Genomic DNA, 14242 nt, shown 5'->3' with positions numbered 1-14242 from the left:
TCAGATATTAAACAACGGTGACAGTTGATGCCCAATTTTTTAATTATATTGTGGCCTCGGTACCAAATTGTGTACCGGGGCCACCACACTACGCAGTCCATACCCTTTTTTGGTGGAATTCTGACCCGTGGAGGGTTTTTTAATTATATTGTGGCCTCGGTACCAAATTGTGTACCGGGGCCACCACACTACGCAGTCCATACCCTTTTTGGTGGAATTCTGACCCGTGAAGGGTTTTTTAATTATATTGTGGTCTCGGTACCAAATTGTGTACCGGGGCCACCACACTACGCAGTCAAGATAGATAGATGCGTATCATAGATAAAGTACATTCAGTGGTGTGGGTCAAATTGAAAAATATTCAAAATGCACTGACATTATCAAAAACAAGAGGTTGTCACACGCTGAAACTCCAACACGTATATGATGGAGAGGATGGAGGAGCAGCCGTATGTGCAGTGTAATTCAGACCTGTTGAAGGTTTTTTATATATTTTATTGTGGTGCCCAGTGCCCACTACTCTACGCAGTCCAGATACTATTTTTGGGTGTAATTCTGACCTGTTGAAGGTTTTCTATATATGATATTGTGGTGGCCAGTGGCCAGTCCTCTATGCAGTCCAGATACTATTTTTGGGTGTAATTCTGACCTGTTGAAGGTTTTCTATATATTATATTGTGGTGGCCAGTGGCCAGTCCTCTATGCAGTCCAGATACTATTTTTGGGTGTAATTCTGACCTGTTGAATGTTTTCTATATATTTTTTATTGTGGTGCCCAGTGCCCACTACTCTACGCAGTCCAGGTACATTTATTGGTGCGAATCATACAAGTTCAGGGTTTTTAATATATATTGTGGTGACCCACTCCTCTACGCAGTCCAGGTACATTTATTGGTGCGAATCATACAAGTTCAGGGTTTTTAATATATATTGTGGTGACCCACTCCTCTACGCAGTCCAGGTACATTTATTGGTGCGAATCATACAAGTTGATGGTTTTCTTATTATATATATTGTCGTGACCCACTCCTCTACGCAGTCCAGGTACATTTATTGCTGCGAATCATACAAGTTCAGGGTTTTCTTATTATATATATTGTGGTGACCCACTCCTCTACGCAGTCCAGGTACATTTATTGCTGCGAATCATACAAGTTCAGGGTTTTTAATATATATTGTGGTGACCCACTCCTCTACGCAGTCCAGGTACATTTATTGCTGCGAATCATACAAGTTCAGGGTTTTTAATATATATTGTGGTGACCCACTCCTCTACGCAGTCCAGGTACATTTATTGGTGCGAATCATACAAGTTGATGGTTTTCTTATTATATATATTGTGGTGACCCACTCCTCTACGCAGTCCAGGTACATTTATTGGTGCGAATCATACAAGTTGATGGTTTTCTTATTATATATATTGTGGTGACCCACTCCTCTACGCAGTCCAGAAAGATATCTCGTTGCAACGTTTTGGACTAATAACTATATTGTGAGGTGTTCAGAATACACTGTAAATTAGTGGAAATGCTTGTTATTGAATGTTATTGAGGTTAATAATAGCGTAGGAGTGAAAATAAGCCCAAAAACTTGATTTTTAAACTTTTTATGTTTTTTCCAAAAAAAATCCGAATCCAAAACCTTAAATCCGAACCGAGACCTTTCGTCAAGTGTTTTGCGAGACAAATCCGAACCCCAAAAATAATGAAAATCCGGATCCAAAACACAAAACACGAGACCTCAAAAGTCGCCGGTGCACATCCCTAAAAAATACAAATGCGCTCAAAAGACAGGTTAAGTGACACACCTGCAGCAGCAGAGGAACCAAGGTATCCCTCCTTGTAAAACAATATAGACAAATAAGTACCAACTGCGCTCGCAAGGTGATAATAGAGCAAAATAAGATGAATATTCAAACTGATATTGGATAATATAGAACCATATAGGTAAAAGCTGAACAACAGTTAACCATATAATAGCTTCAGATGGTGTATCAGTGTATAATGTAACAAAAATATTAATCTACATGTAGTTGGTTGCAAAATCCCTAATGCATAAAGTCACATAGATATCAGGTCTCTTTACAGTACTGGCAAAAATGGAAAAAAATAATAAAAAAATGGAAAAAATAACGATGAACTGTACATCAATGAAGGGTTAATCCGGACAGCCTAGATGTATCCACATGAGTCAGGATAACCTCAAATAGAAAAAAAAAGGGGGGGGAGAGGGGACAAGTGGAGGAAAGAATAGATAGAAGGGAAGGGGGGGAGGGAGAGGAGGGGTATGTGTTATTGTACTGTATACACGTTATACTATTAAACAGAAAGGAGGCAATCTAAAATCTAGGCAATACAAATGGTGAAGTTGAAACTAGCATGAAAATGATGGAACGGTTTAATAAATAGTATTATTGGCCACAACAAAGACGGCCCTATATAAAAAAAAAAAAAAAAACACAATTTCCGGTAAAACAATAAAACAATAAATATATGAGAAGAAAAAGTTCCAGGGTGTCACCACCAAAACTCACACTAAAGTTGGTAGACTAGCGTGGGAATGTAGCTGGATGGAGGTACGATAAGGTCCGTTGATTTCCTTCCTAGAGGAACTCCAGAGCGGGCCAGGTGGTGGCAACGGCCGCGCCTGTATGTGTGGATCCGCAGTAGCGATGCGTTCCACAGTGGAATGCAAACACACTTCCTGTCTACGGATGCCGGTGAGTGTCAAAAATGGCCCAACGCGTTTCGTCTCAAACGGAGACTTTTTCAAGGGTGATGGAGCAGAGAGTAATATGGGGTTATATAGAGGAATCCTTGGTGACGTTTAATTGAATGAACGTACCTAAATACACTGATACACCACCAATAAACATACACTAAATGGATTAAATGACAATAACAATTGCAATAAATAAATATAAAAATAAATACAAAAATAAAAATAATAATAAAGCATTCACATATATGGTGGTGTATCAGTGTATTTAGGTACGTTCATTCAATTAAACGTCACCAAGGATTCCTCTATATAACCCCATATTACTCTCTGCTCCATCACCCTTGAAAAAGTCTCCGTTTGAGACGAAACGCGTTGGGCCATTTTTGACACTCACCGGCATCCGTAGACAGGAAGTGTGTTTGCATTCCACTGTGGAACGCATCGCTACTGCGGATCCACACATACAGGCGCGGCCGTTGCCAACACCTGGCCCGCTCTGGAGTTCCTCTAGGAAGGAAATCAACGGACCTTATCGTACCTCCATCCAGCTACATTCCCACGCTAGTCTACCAACTTTAGTGTGAGTTTTGGTGGTGACACCCTGGAACTTTTTCTTCTTTTTCTTCTCATATATTTATTGTTTTACCGGCAATTGTGTTGTTGTTTTTTTTTGTTGTTTTTTTATATAGGGCCGTCTTTGTTGTGGCCAATAATACTATTTATTAAACCGGTTCCATCATTTTCATGCTAGTTTCAACTTCACCATTTGTATTGCCTAGATTTTAGATTGCCTCCTTTCTGTTTAATATTGTACTGTATACACGTTATACTAACACATACCCCTCCTCTCCCTCCCCCCCTTCCCTTCTATCTATTCTTTCCTCCACTTGTCCCCTCTCCCCCCCCTTTTTTTCTATTTGAGGTTATCCTTCATTACATACCAATGTTATGGTCCTGGCGCAGGACCTTTTCATGGACCTAGGACAAACAACATTATAATGTAAATCCAGCTTGGTGAATATAGTGGCACCTTTAATTCTATCACATAACTCAAGATCAGAGGAATGGTGTATTTGATCTTGATGGTAGTGGTATTTAAACCCCTATAATCGATATACCATCGAAGACCACCATTTTTTTTCTCAACAAATAAAAGCCCCGCTCCACCTTGTGATGTAGACTTCCTGATAAAGCCTCTCTGGAGGTTTTCTTTAATGTAATCCGACATGGCCTGTGTCTCAGGTAATGATAGTGGGTACACACGTCACCCTAGGAGGAATTTTACCAGGCATGAGGTCTAATACACAGTACCATTCCAGGTGAGGAAGAAGTTGTTCTGCTTGCCCTTTGTCAAAAACCCAGCAAATTCAAGATTTTGTGGTGGAAGTCAAAGTTCTGACTGCATGGTACAGACTGAGAGAGACGAAGGAGGTAGTACCTTGGATAGACAGTGGGAATGAACAGAATTCCAATCAAGAACAGGAGCACAGTATTGTAAAGTAATCCAAGAAACATTGGATTGATTACTTACGTAAGTATATATATGTGTAAGTATAAGCATATAATGAGATTTCTTCTTTATTTAGTGCTCCAACTTGCATATGAAGAGATATGATTTGGCAGGAGATGGTACCTCCAGGAATTTTATTCCCATCAACAGCTACCAATGCCAGTGGATTTGAAATTGGAGTTACAGAGATAACCAATTATTTGACTAAAGCGTCAGATATAAATCACTCTGCAGAATCGAGAAAGGCAGCAGACTCAATTACCACTGTTAAATCTGAAATTGGTGATATTGCCAAGGCGGACCAGAGTTGATCCAAATCCTACATTTATTCATTTATTCTAGCTTGTAACGCAATTGCAAGGCCTGAACAGACATTCATGCTATAAATTAGCTACTTGCATTTTATGATATTGAAAAAAGGTGTGATAATCTTCTTTGTCAACTTTAACATGTTGCGGTTTCCCCTAAGCTCTTGAAGTACTCTGAATTCTAAGAAAAGTAAGTTCTTCTGAAAGTTGCAGTAGAAGGAGGGCTTTACAGGACTTCCCATTTTGTGATTTGTAAATCTCCACTGCTACAGCATAAATCACCTAAGACGGTTACTGAACTATAAGGGGAAAGCCCCTCTTAAACTTTGTGCGCAACATGTGTATTGTACAATAATAACCTGTGTTTTCATATATGGTAAATGTATCCAGTGACATATGTAACTTGACTTTAAAAGGACTATCTGTAATACCAAATATTAGATGAGTACACTGACTTGTCTCTATTGCATGCAATAAACGTGTTAGACCCTACAACACCTCCTTGTCTGCATGGTGGTCCACTCTGCCCTTAAAGCCAGACATCTGACCCAACAACCCCTTAGGCTTTGTCAGGGATACAACAATATGCCTAGTGAGATCTCCCCAGTACCTCCTAGGCTTTGGAGTTTCCCGGCTTCTGAGGGCATTGTTGTACTAAATGCTCAGGAGCAGCACAATAAAGACATAGGTTGTATTTAAATCGCCTTTCTATTTCTACAGTTGTCAATAGAGAATGTCCTAAATGCTGGCGCTCATCGAGGCGGAGTTATATGTGTCAGAAACCGAGGTGCAAGCTGGAATGTTTAGTTTGCTCTTTTTCTACAGTTCTTTCTCAAAACCAAATATCCACTTTGTTGCATAGTATTACATCACATAATTTAGACACCAATTCACTGGAGATTGGTTTCTCTTTAATTTTATCAGACAGCCCTTGCCAAAAAATTGCCACTAATGTCTAGTCGTTCAAATTTAATTCAGAGGCAAAAGAGTGAAATTGGATAACATATTGACCCACAGTCTGTGACCCTTGGTGGTGATATCCTTCCCGGCTTATCAAATATTTTTCAAAAGGTCTCAATGGAAACTACAGTGTTGCGCAACATAGGATCATTACGTTCCTAAAGCGGTGGGGTCCAAGTGAAGGTTGGGCATGAGAGTAGCGAAATGATGAAGGTTACCCTAGCTTGTTCAGAAGCAAAAGTTGCAGGCTGTAACTCAAAATGAATGGCACGGTGGTTTAAGACTCCTCTGCATGCTTTGGGATCACCCCCATACATTGGAGGGTTTGGTATCCTGAGACGAGAAGGTTGTCTGGTTTTCTGAAGGGAATTCAGGTGACAGGAGACATTGCGGGATTTGGACTTGATTAGCCTCCTGTTTCTCAATTCCTGCAATCAGGTGTTGCAGCAAGACACAAAGTATAGGTGCTCCAGTCTGGTCCATGGCCAGACTATACTATCAGGTCCGGGGTTGTGGACACAACAACAGCTTAGATGGACACAGCCAGAGAGCAGTGGTGCAGAGTCTAAGTTTCTACTGGTATTCACCAGAGCCTGATGCAAATCAGGATAGATTTCACGGTATGTTTCTAACCACGTGACTACCAGAGGAGCTTACCACCTGCTAAGGACATGTAACCCTGCTTACCAACCAAGTGCACCAACAGTACCCAACGTTAATATTGTTACTATATATTGACCGTATTCACTAGCTATTGTGAGAGAGTGCCCTGGCGTGGTTGACTGAGTGATGTGAGCTGTAGGTTAATACTTTTACATCATTTACTAGACAGGTGGTTTTATGTCCCAATGTTTACTAACTGAGCTGTGGTATCAACTATCTGCTATCTGAGAGGGAGATTATATCTGTTAGTTGGGCAGTAGGTCAGTGTTTGAGGGTTGTAGGAAATTTGATTCAAGTTTGTCATAAGACAGGATATTATTCAATTATCATCTATATTGTTAATTTTACTCAATTCTCTTTAATGGTTGGTCATGTAGTCTAATCCAATGTGTTTATCCCCAAGTCTCTGTGATTAATACATTGTTGTAAGCTACCACACTCCTGTCAGTCGTGCATTTGCCCCTGATTGGCTGGTATGATCGTCAGAGGGGTAGGACTGAAGGAATATGTGGTTATTTAAATAATATATTTGTATAGATAATTTTATTTAACATCAACATTCTTTTTATGTTTCAGTTGTCAGCTACACCTGTTAAAAGCCATTGTTAGTGTCAAATTGGTGCTATTCTAATGTTCTTTTTTCTGTCCAGAATTTTTTCATTGCGCTGTTTAGCATTAAATACACTAGCTAGTTTATTGCTCCCAGCATTATCCCTTTGTCCCTATGGAACAGAGAGAGACAGGTAATGCGTTTGAGATTTACTGGTTTACTGGAGTGATCTGATATATGTTTGAGGGAGAGGTGGGGGGGGGCGGATTAGGTGACATATCACTTGCTAATAGAAGCAGAGAGAGAGAAAGAATGGTAAAAGGATTATAAAATGTATGACCTCTCCAACTCATCATGGCCCTTATGTATGAAAATGTAAAGAGCTGCATTGCTGGTAAAAAAACATCAGTGGGGTTACCCCTGGTGATAACCCGTCTGGGCTTTTAGTTGCATTGCGCATGTGCAGGTCAGCTCATGTTTCTACAAAATTATGGAGATTGGCCCAGCAAAGAGCCAAAAAGTTGCCAGACTGAATAGCTGCAGTCACACACATTCACTTTCTGAGCATACGCAAAGCAAAATCACGCAAAGATACGCTACGCAAACAGACTTATGTCTCACGCTGAATCAGGCCCTGAATGTGCAGTGCAAATGGCTGTGATTTTGGACCGTGTCCATAGATGGTTTTGGCACTACCAGATGCCCTTCTACTTTCCAGTCTTTCAAGACATCTCTGCAAAGTGCTCCAGCGAGCAGGAGTATAAATCTGAAGAGGGGCACAATGCAAAAGTGTGTATGTCACTGTTACGACTCTACCTATACCTTGTATGTGGCAGCAGTACCTCAAATCCACCAGAGGTGCTGCTGTTGTGCCCCTGAAATTTACACCGTGCCTGTAGGAATTAATCTCCTTACCTGATTAGAATTGCACCTGTCTCACAGCTTCTAATACCTGTCTCAATCTGTGCTCTGTGCAGTTCATCATTTAATCCTGACTGCTGCTTGTCTCCTGTTTATCCCTGTTCCAGTTTTGCTTTGCTGCTGTCTGATCTCCTATTGTGACCCTCTGCCTGATTACCGGATCCTGCTTGTTTGCTTGTGAACCTGACCTCTGCCTGATTACTGGATACTGCTTGAACTCTTGTTGCCCTGACCTCTGCCTGGTCACTGGACTCAGCCAGTCTGTCTGCTTCCCTGGACTGCCTCGTGCCTCTGCAATCTGGAATCCTGACCCCTGCCTCCTTAGTCTGGAGCCTTTGCGCCTCCTGGCAATTGCGTGACTCATTATATTTGTCCCTGCATTTAAACTGTATTTGTCATATTTTGGAACCTGTTGCTTCTGTGGACTATTCCTGCCATTCATCATACCTGTTTATATTCAATACACTAGTCCCTGCATCTAAACTGTATTTGTCATTGCTTGAAACCTGTTGCTTCTGTGGACTATTCCTGCCATTCATCGCATATGTTCATAATTGTGTATTGGAGTATACCTGTTTATTCTGCTACCTGAAATCTACATATTTCACAAACTCAATCCTTCTTCACATATTTTGCCTGAATAAAGACACTTGGTTTTTCTACTGCTATTGCCGTATCCTGAATTCACTACCAATCATAACAGTCACATCAAGCCTCCAACCTACTATTACTTTATAACCACCCCTTTCATTAAATTATAATGTTCCGGTTTTCGACTAAACATAACTCCCAAATATATGATTTGAGGGGACTTGAAGGTTCCATTAAACATATACAATGAAGCTTGGCTTCTATCACCTATAATGATGTGTTAATTCCAGTTCTATTGCTTGGAGAAAAATGCTTTTCGACACCCTGAATAAAGGGACAATACCCTAAAAGCTGCTTCACCACCCCTTGAATCTTATTTTTATAATGTAATCCCAGAAAACGAGATATGACTTTTGTATGTGTGTGCACAACTAGGCGCACTCAGCTAAAAATGCCACAGTGTGCCCAGCTACTCCCTGTCACGGACTTACCTTCTCCACCGCTGGTCCGGATGCCGCACTTCCGGATTCGGCGGTCACATGATTGCAACCCGGGGCGGGGAATTCAAACCTGCCAGCATAAAATCTTCACTCTGACACTCGGTAAGTGTCAGAGCAACATCTATTGTTCCTGGCTCCTGTTCCCTGTGGAATCCTGACTCCTAGACTTCTGCCGACTCCTGTGTATTGACTCCTGCCTGTTTGACTATTCTTCATCTCCAGTGTACCGATCCGCCTTGCTGACTACGCTTCTGTTCTGGTGACCCGTGTACCGACCCGGCCTGATTGACTCCGAGCTTGCCTTCTGATTCTGTCTGAATTGCCTTCCTGTGTACCGACCCGGCCCATTGAACACGCTACTCCTGCTCCTACTACGCTGCACTACATCTAAGGGTGAACCTGAGGACCGTGACCTGCGACTCCTGGCAGCAAAGCCCACCCCGCCTTGCGGCGGTTCTTGGTAAACACCGGGGAGATCGTTAGACTCCTCACCTCAGGTAAGCCAGCTATATTAGATTGTAGTACATCCAGAAATCCGTTACACTCCCATTAGAAGATGCAAAATCACAATCTTTGACAGACGGCTACAGAATATATTTGCTTACCCTACACTTGCTAGCACTTGTATTTACCATATCAGGTTGTGTTCCTCACATAAAGGATGTTCGTATATAATATATATAGATAGTTATGAAAGAATGGTCTGACATAGATCAAAATGTAAGTTGGGAAGATACACCAGCATCTGATTTTACCTGGATGAGTGATAATGGCCTTGACTGTCAACCCAGTCAATTCACATAATGGTTAATAAAATAAAATATTAAAGAATAATTCCAGTCTTTTTTACCTAAAAAAGTACTTTCCATTTCCAACCTAGCCTCCCAGTTTGGTCAGGGTCAGACCCCCTTGTACCCTCTTCCTTTCCCCTGGCAGAATCGCAGAGGAAATTTCGCCTCCAAATAGAGGACCCGAAGTTGCAGCATAGAGTTGTGTTGTACCCTTCTTGCTCTCCACACATTGTAAGGCTTTGCTTGCTAACATTATTATATACGAGGTATGTCTATTAAATAACGATACTGTGATTCCACCTAGTAAACAAAGCTGTTAGAACCCGTTATAACTGCATACATAGTAACCTTGAACATGTCTGAACCTGCATGACAAGCTGCAACACTCCATGACGTTCAGTTGATTGTAAGTCGCCATTTTGTTTGGTTGTGTTTTCTGTGGAGTGCCAAAACATGTGTCGAAAAAATGCTAAGTTTAAAAGTTGAACAACGTGTCAATTTGAAATTTTCGTAAAATTGCACAAAACACCAACAGAATGACACAGATCCAAACCTGTTTAATAAAGTAATCACTTGTGATGAGACCTGGATCTTCCAGTACGATCCTGAAACTAAAAGACAGTCAATGCACTGGAAAACACCGTCATCGCCAAGAATGAAAAAAGCTTGTCAAAGCAAGTCAAAAATCAAAGCAATGCTCATAGTTTTTTTTCGATATCAAGGGTGTAATTTTGGTAGAAGGCACAACAGTTAATCAGCATTCAGAAACAAACGGCCGCAACTGTGGAAAAATGGTTTATTTCGTCACCAGGACAATGCGCCTGCTCACACAGCACTTTCTGTGAAGCAGTTTTTGACCGACAAACACATCACTACACTACACATGTATTAGTGCAAATGGGGAGTATATTGAAGGTGACAAACATTAAATTTGTAATACCAATAAATAAAGATGAGCTATTTAATCAGTCTCGTTATTTAATAGCCATACCTCATATGAAAGTCTCATAACCCATAGTAAACACTCTGGTACTGTAACATAGGTTTGTGGTTCAGAAGGTCACACCGTGATTTGACAGACAGGCTGGTATGATGCATCTCTATACTATACTAAGTCAACAGAGCCCAGCGTCCCCTTTGAGAAGGCCAAATTCCATCCGAGTTTTCTCTCTGCACAGAAGAAGGAGATCTAGGGTAGAACCCCACTAAATAGAACAGGAAATTGGTGATTACTTGAAACTGGAATTGCCCCCTAAAAATATAACTATTATTTTACAAGTTTATATTTCCTAAAACAGCGGAAAATTCAGTGCCACAATTATTTTCAAGAATTTTTAATTTGTCTCACTAAACCAGGCGTACCCAGGGCTGTTTAGCGTAACACTCAGGTTTGGTTGACATTTCTGTAGACCAATTCACTCTTAAGTTTGTCAGGAAGTTCCCCATCTTCTATGATGTGAACTCTTCAGATTAGGTAGCGTTGGTAGAAAGGGGATTCTGAAAATTATTTCAGAATATACTTTTGCTATCTTCAATGTCTGTGGATAAAACCTCCTTACCTCTCTGGTGTATAGAAAATCTGAAGAATTAAGACCGCAAAGGGGATTATCTTATACTGGTAAGGTGCAACTTCAACATGTTACATTAAACAACACCATACGTGGTATTACAAAAGGTGACTTGAGTGCTAAGGTGTTAAACAAGAGCCAATAAAAGAAAAATGTTGTCCGGCGCTCAGAAACAAACAGAATTTAAAAATCGCTGTGTCAGCATAAGCATAAAGGAGAATTTTGAGCACAATATAGCTATATTGGGGTTAAGCTCACCTGCCGGACGTCAAGGCATCTCCTGTAGGTGAGTCCCTAAGCTAGTGATACAAATTTACATTCAGGGTGTTCCATTTAAAACCTTCCCCTGAACCTCCTTAAACAAGAGCCATCCAATGAAAGGAATATTCTATTTGAATTTGTGTACATCCGCTGTGCAGATAGACATAAACAGAAACTCTTTACTAATAAGAATACACACCTATTTACTATGTAAAATACCTGTTAGTATTACTGTGAGTTTAGTTGTAATACTTAAATGGGATAAAGGGGCAATCAGCTCAGTGATACTCTTAACCATAGTGGCAACAATCCATTGTTTTAAATGTAGCGCTGACAGACACGGACGTCTGCACATGCGCCTTAGGGAACTGTAGTCAACCAGATATTACAATCCCCGGTTTGCACTGAGCAGCTGCCGGAGGATTCAGTAAGAGCTTGTGAAAGGGCGAGGGGCTAAGGTGTGAGAGAAAGGACTTTAAAACTGGCATTTGGAGTGCAGCAGTTGAAAGAGGAGAAGGAGTATGGAAGAGAGCAACAAAAAAACAGAGCTGACTGAGAAGTGAGGTTGTATTAATACAGATGTGATCTGTTATCTCTGCCATGAGTTACAGAGCAGGAAACACTATGGTGGTGCTATGACTTTATACAAGTTTAAGAGGTTCCACCAACCCCCGGACATTATAGTGACCAATGTACTTAGCGGTGATCAGTTGGGAGATACATGAAAGAAGTGGAGGATTCTGGGACGATAAGACGGCTGTATGTCCAGTATGTTGGGGGTGATATTGTTTCTCCTGCTGTGTCAGGGATCTGTCCTGTGTTATTGTCAGATCACTATGTTACACTGCTCAGTGTATCTTACGCTGCCTCTTCCCACTCTCTATACCACTATCCTGACATCGTCTCTCAGGGGCCACAGATGTACAGAACCATCATTACTTCCTAACCACTCTGTCCATTGTTGTTCATATTCAGTATGTCGTAATACACAGAAATGTGCACTGGGGGAATTATATGTTTACTAAGCTGCCTTTTTTCCAAAAGTATAATGTGACTTTGCAAGTATCGGAGTAAGACAATTATTATTTATTTATTTATTTGTATTACTTTAAAGCTCACATATTCATCAATTATCACCAGATTAAATAATAGGTTATATGACGCTACAGAATGGACAGGGATCACACAATGATGGATTTGTTCTCTATACGGAGAGGGATGTGTAAAGTGCATTACCAATACCATCTGCCATAAAGTGAGAACGCTGCAAACTTGCTTAAAATGCATAGTGTTGATTCCCCCCCCATATGTAAAACCACCTTTGTGTTACCTTACACCATACTTAGAAACCATGAAATAAAGACACGGACACCGACTTAAGTTTGGAAATAAAAAGGTCCTTTTATTTTGTTATTAATTTTTATTTTTATTTTTATTTTATTTTTATTTTATTTTCTATAAACTATTTTATTTATTTTTATTTTCTTTTATTATTTTATTTCTATCAAAATCTATCAAAATTTCTATCAACAATTTGGACCTTTTTTATATAGGTGGCGAAGAGCAGGGCAGCCAGCTAAACCAACATAAACCAATATTGTGGAAGATCGTCTCTTTTCCACCAACCTGGTTTAAAACCTTATCTATTGGCCGGTACTATCGACTATAAATTAACTCAATACCCTCTGGACTCAAAACTGGTCAAACCCTTTCAAGGCAAAACCTGATACTCCTTACTAGAGCATCAACGAGTCTGATAACGACGAGGGAACCAAGGCTACATTGCCCACTTACGTACCGTATGTTTAACAACCATCTGACTGCCATGCTCTCCCACCACCGCCGTGTGTTCTTATGGACCACGCGGCCCGCCACCTAAAGAAAAAACTAAACCCCTCAACTCCGAAAAAATACTTTCTATAAATAAAACCATTCCTTCTGCCGACAAATGCACCCCATCCGCTCTGAAAAGATGTCTCCTGTCCACCGTTAACCCAGGATGACTTATCACTACCCCTTGCATGCTTTTAACGTTCTGCCTAGCGTACCCGTTAATCTTTTTAACCACCCTTATCAATGTGGCCGGGGGAATAGATGACCTCCAAGACAACCGGGGAATAATATTAGACCAACAAAACTTTATTGAAGGCCATCGGGCGTGTATCTGTGCAAGACCCTCACGAATGTTTATGATTAAATCTAGGGATTTTCCTCTACCCACGTCATTACCTCCCAGATGAATCACAACTATATCGGGGGTACCGTGCTCCTCCATTTCCTTACACAATGTGGGAATCAACTCCGCCCATAACATGCCCCTCTTGCCCAACCACCTGATGTCAACTGGGTGTTTAAAACCGCACCGCCTATCCGCTAATCTGTGCTTCGCTGCCCAAAAAACAAACGAATGCCCCACGACCCATATTCGCGTCGTCGTCACCGTGGAACCTAGGACAAAATAAATATTCTCATCAGATCATACCCATATCTAAAGAACCATAACGACTACCACAAAACGTGTTCTAATTCTGCAGCCTTCTTGCTGGAAATAGCCCCTCCTTACCAGAGGGGCCACCCCCGTTTACTTGAAGTATTTGCCACGGAAGAAAACTTTTCATTAGCTACACCTTTATTCCCCATATGAGGGACACCTGTTCCACTTTTTTAATATTTACTTATTTATTTTTATTTAATTTTATTTATTCTCAAAACTAATTTATTCTAACTCTTAAACAAATGAAAAGGAAAGTTGGTAACCCACATGAAGGTAAAAAACCCCTTATAACCCTGGGAGGCACACACACTAATCAGGCCTTGCCAAGGAAACAAGGGGAGAAAATCCCCTCACGCCCCCGTTCAACACAGCGAGCAGCACAGCCCTGGGTCACCAAGTGATAG

This window comes from Mixophyes fleayi, chromosome 4, assembly GCF_038048845.1.
Source record: "Mixophyes fleayi isolate aMixFle1 chromosome 4, aMixFle1.hap1, whole genome shotgun sequence".
NCBI classification, from domain to species: domain Eukaryota; kingdom Metazoa; phylum Chordata; class Amphibia; order Anura; family Limnodynastidae; genus Mixophyes; species Mixophyes fleayi.
The sequence above is the reverse complement of the archived record's forward strand: the minus strand, read 5'-3'. Positions refer to the sequence as shown.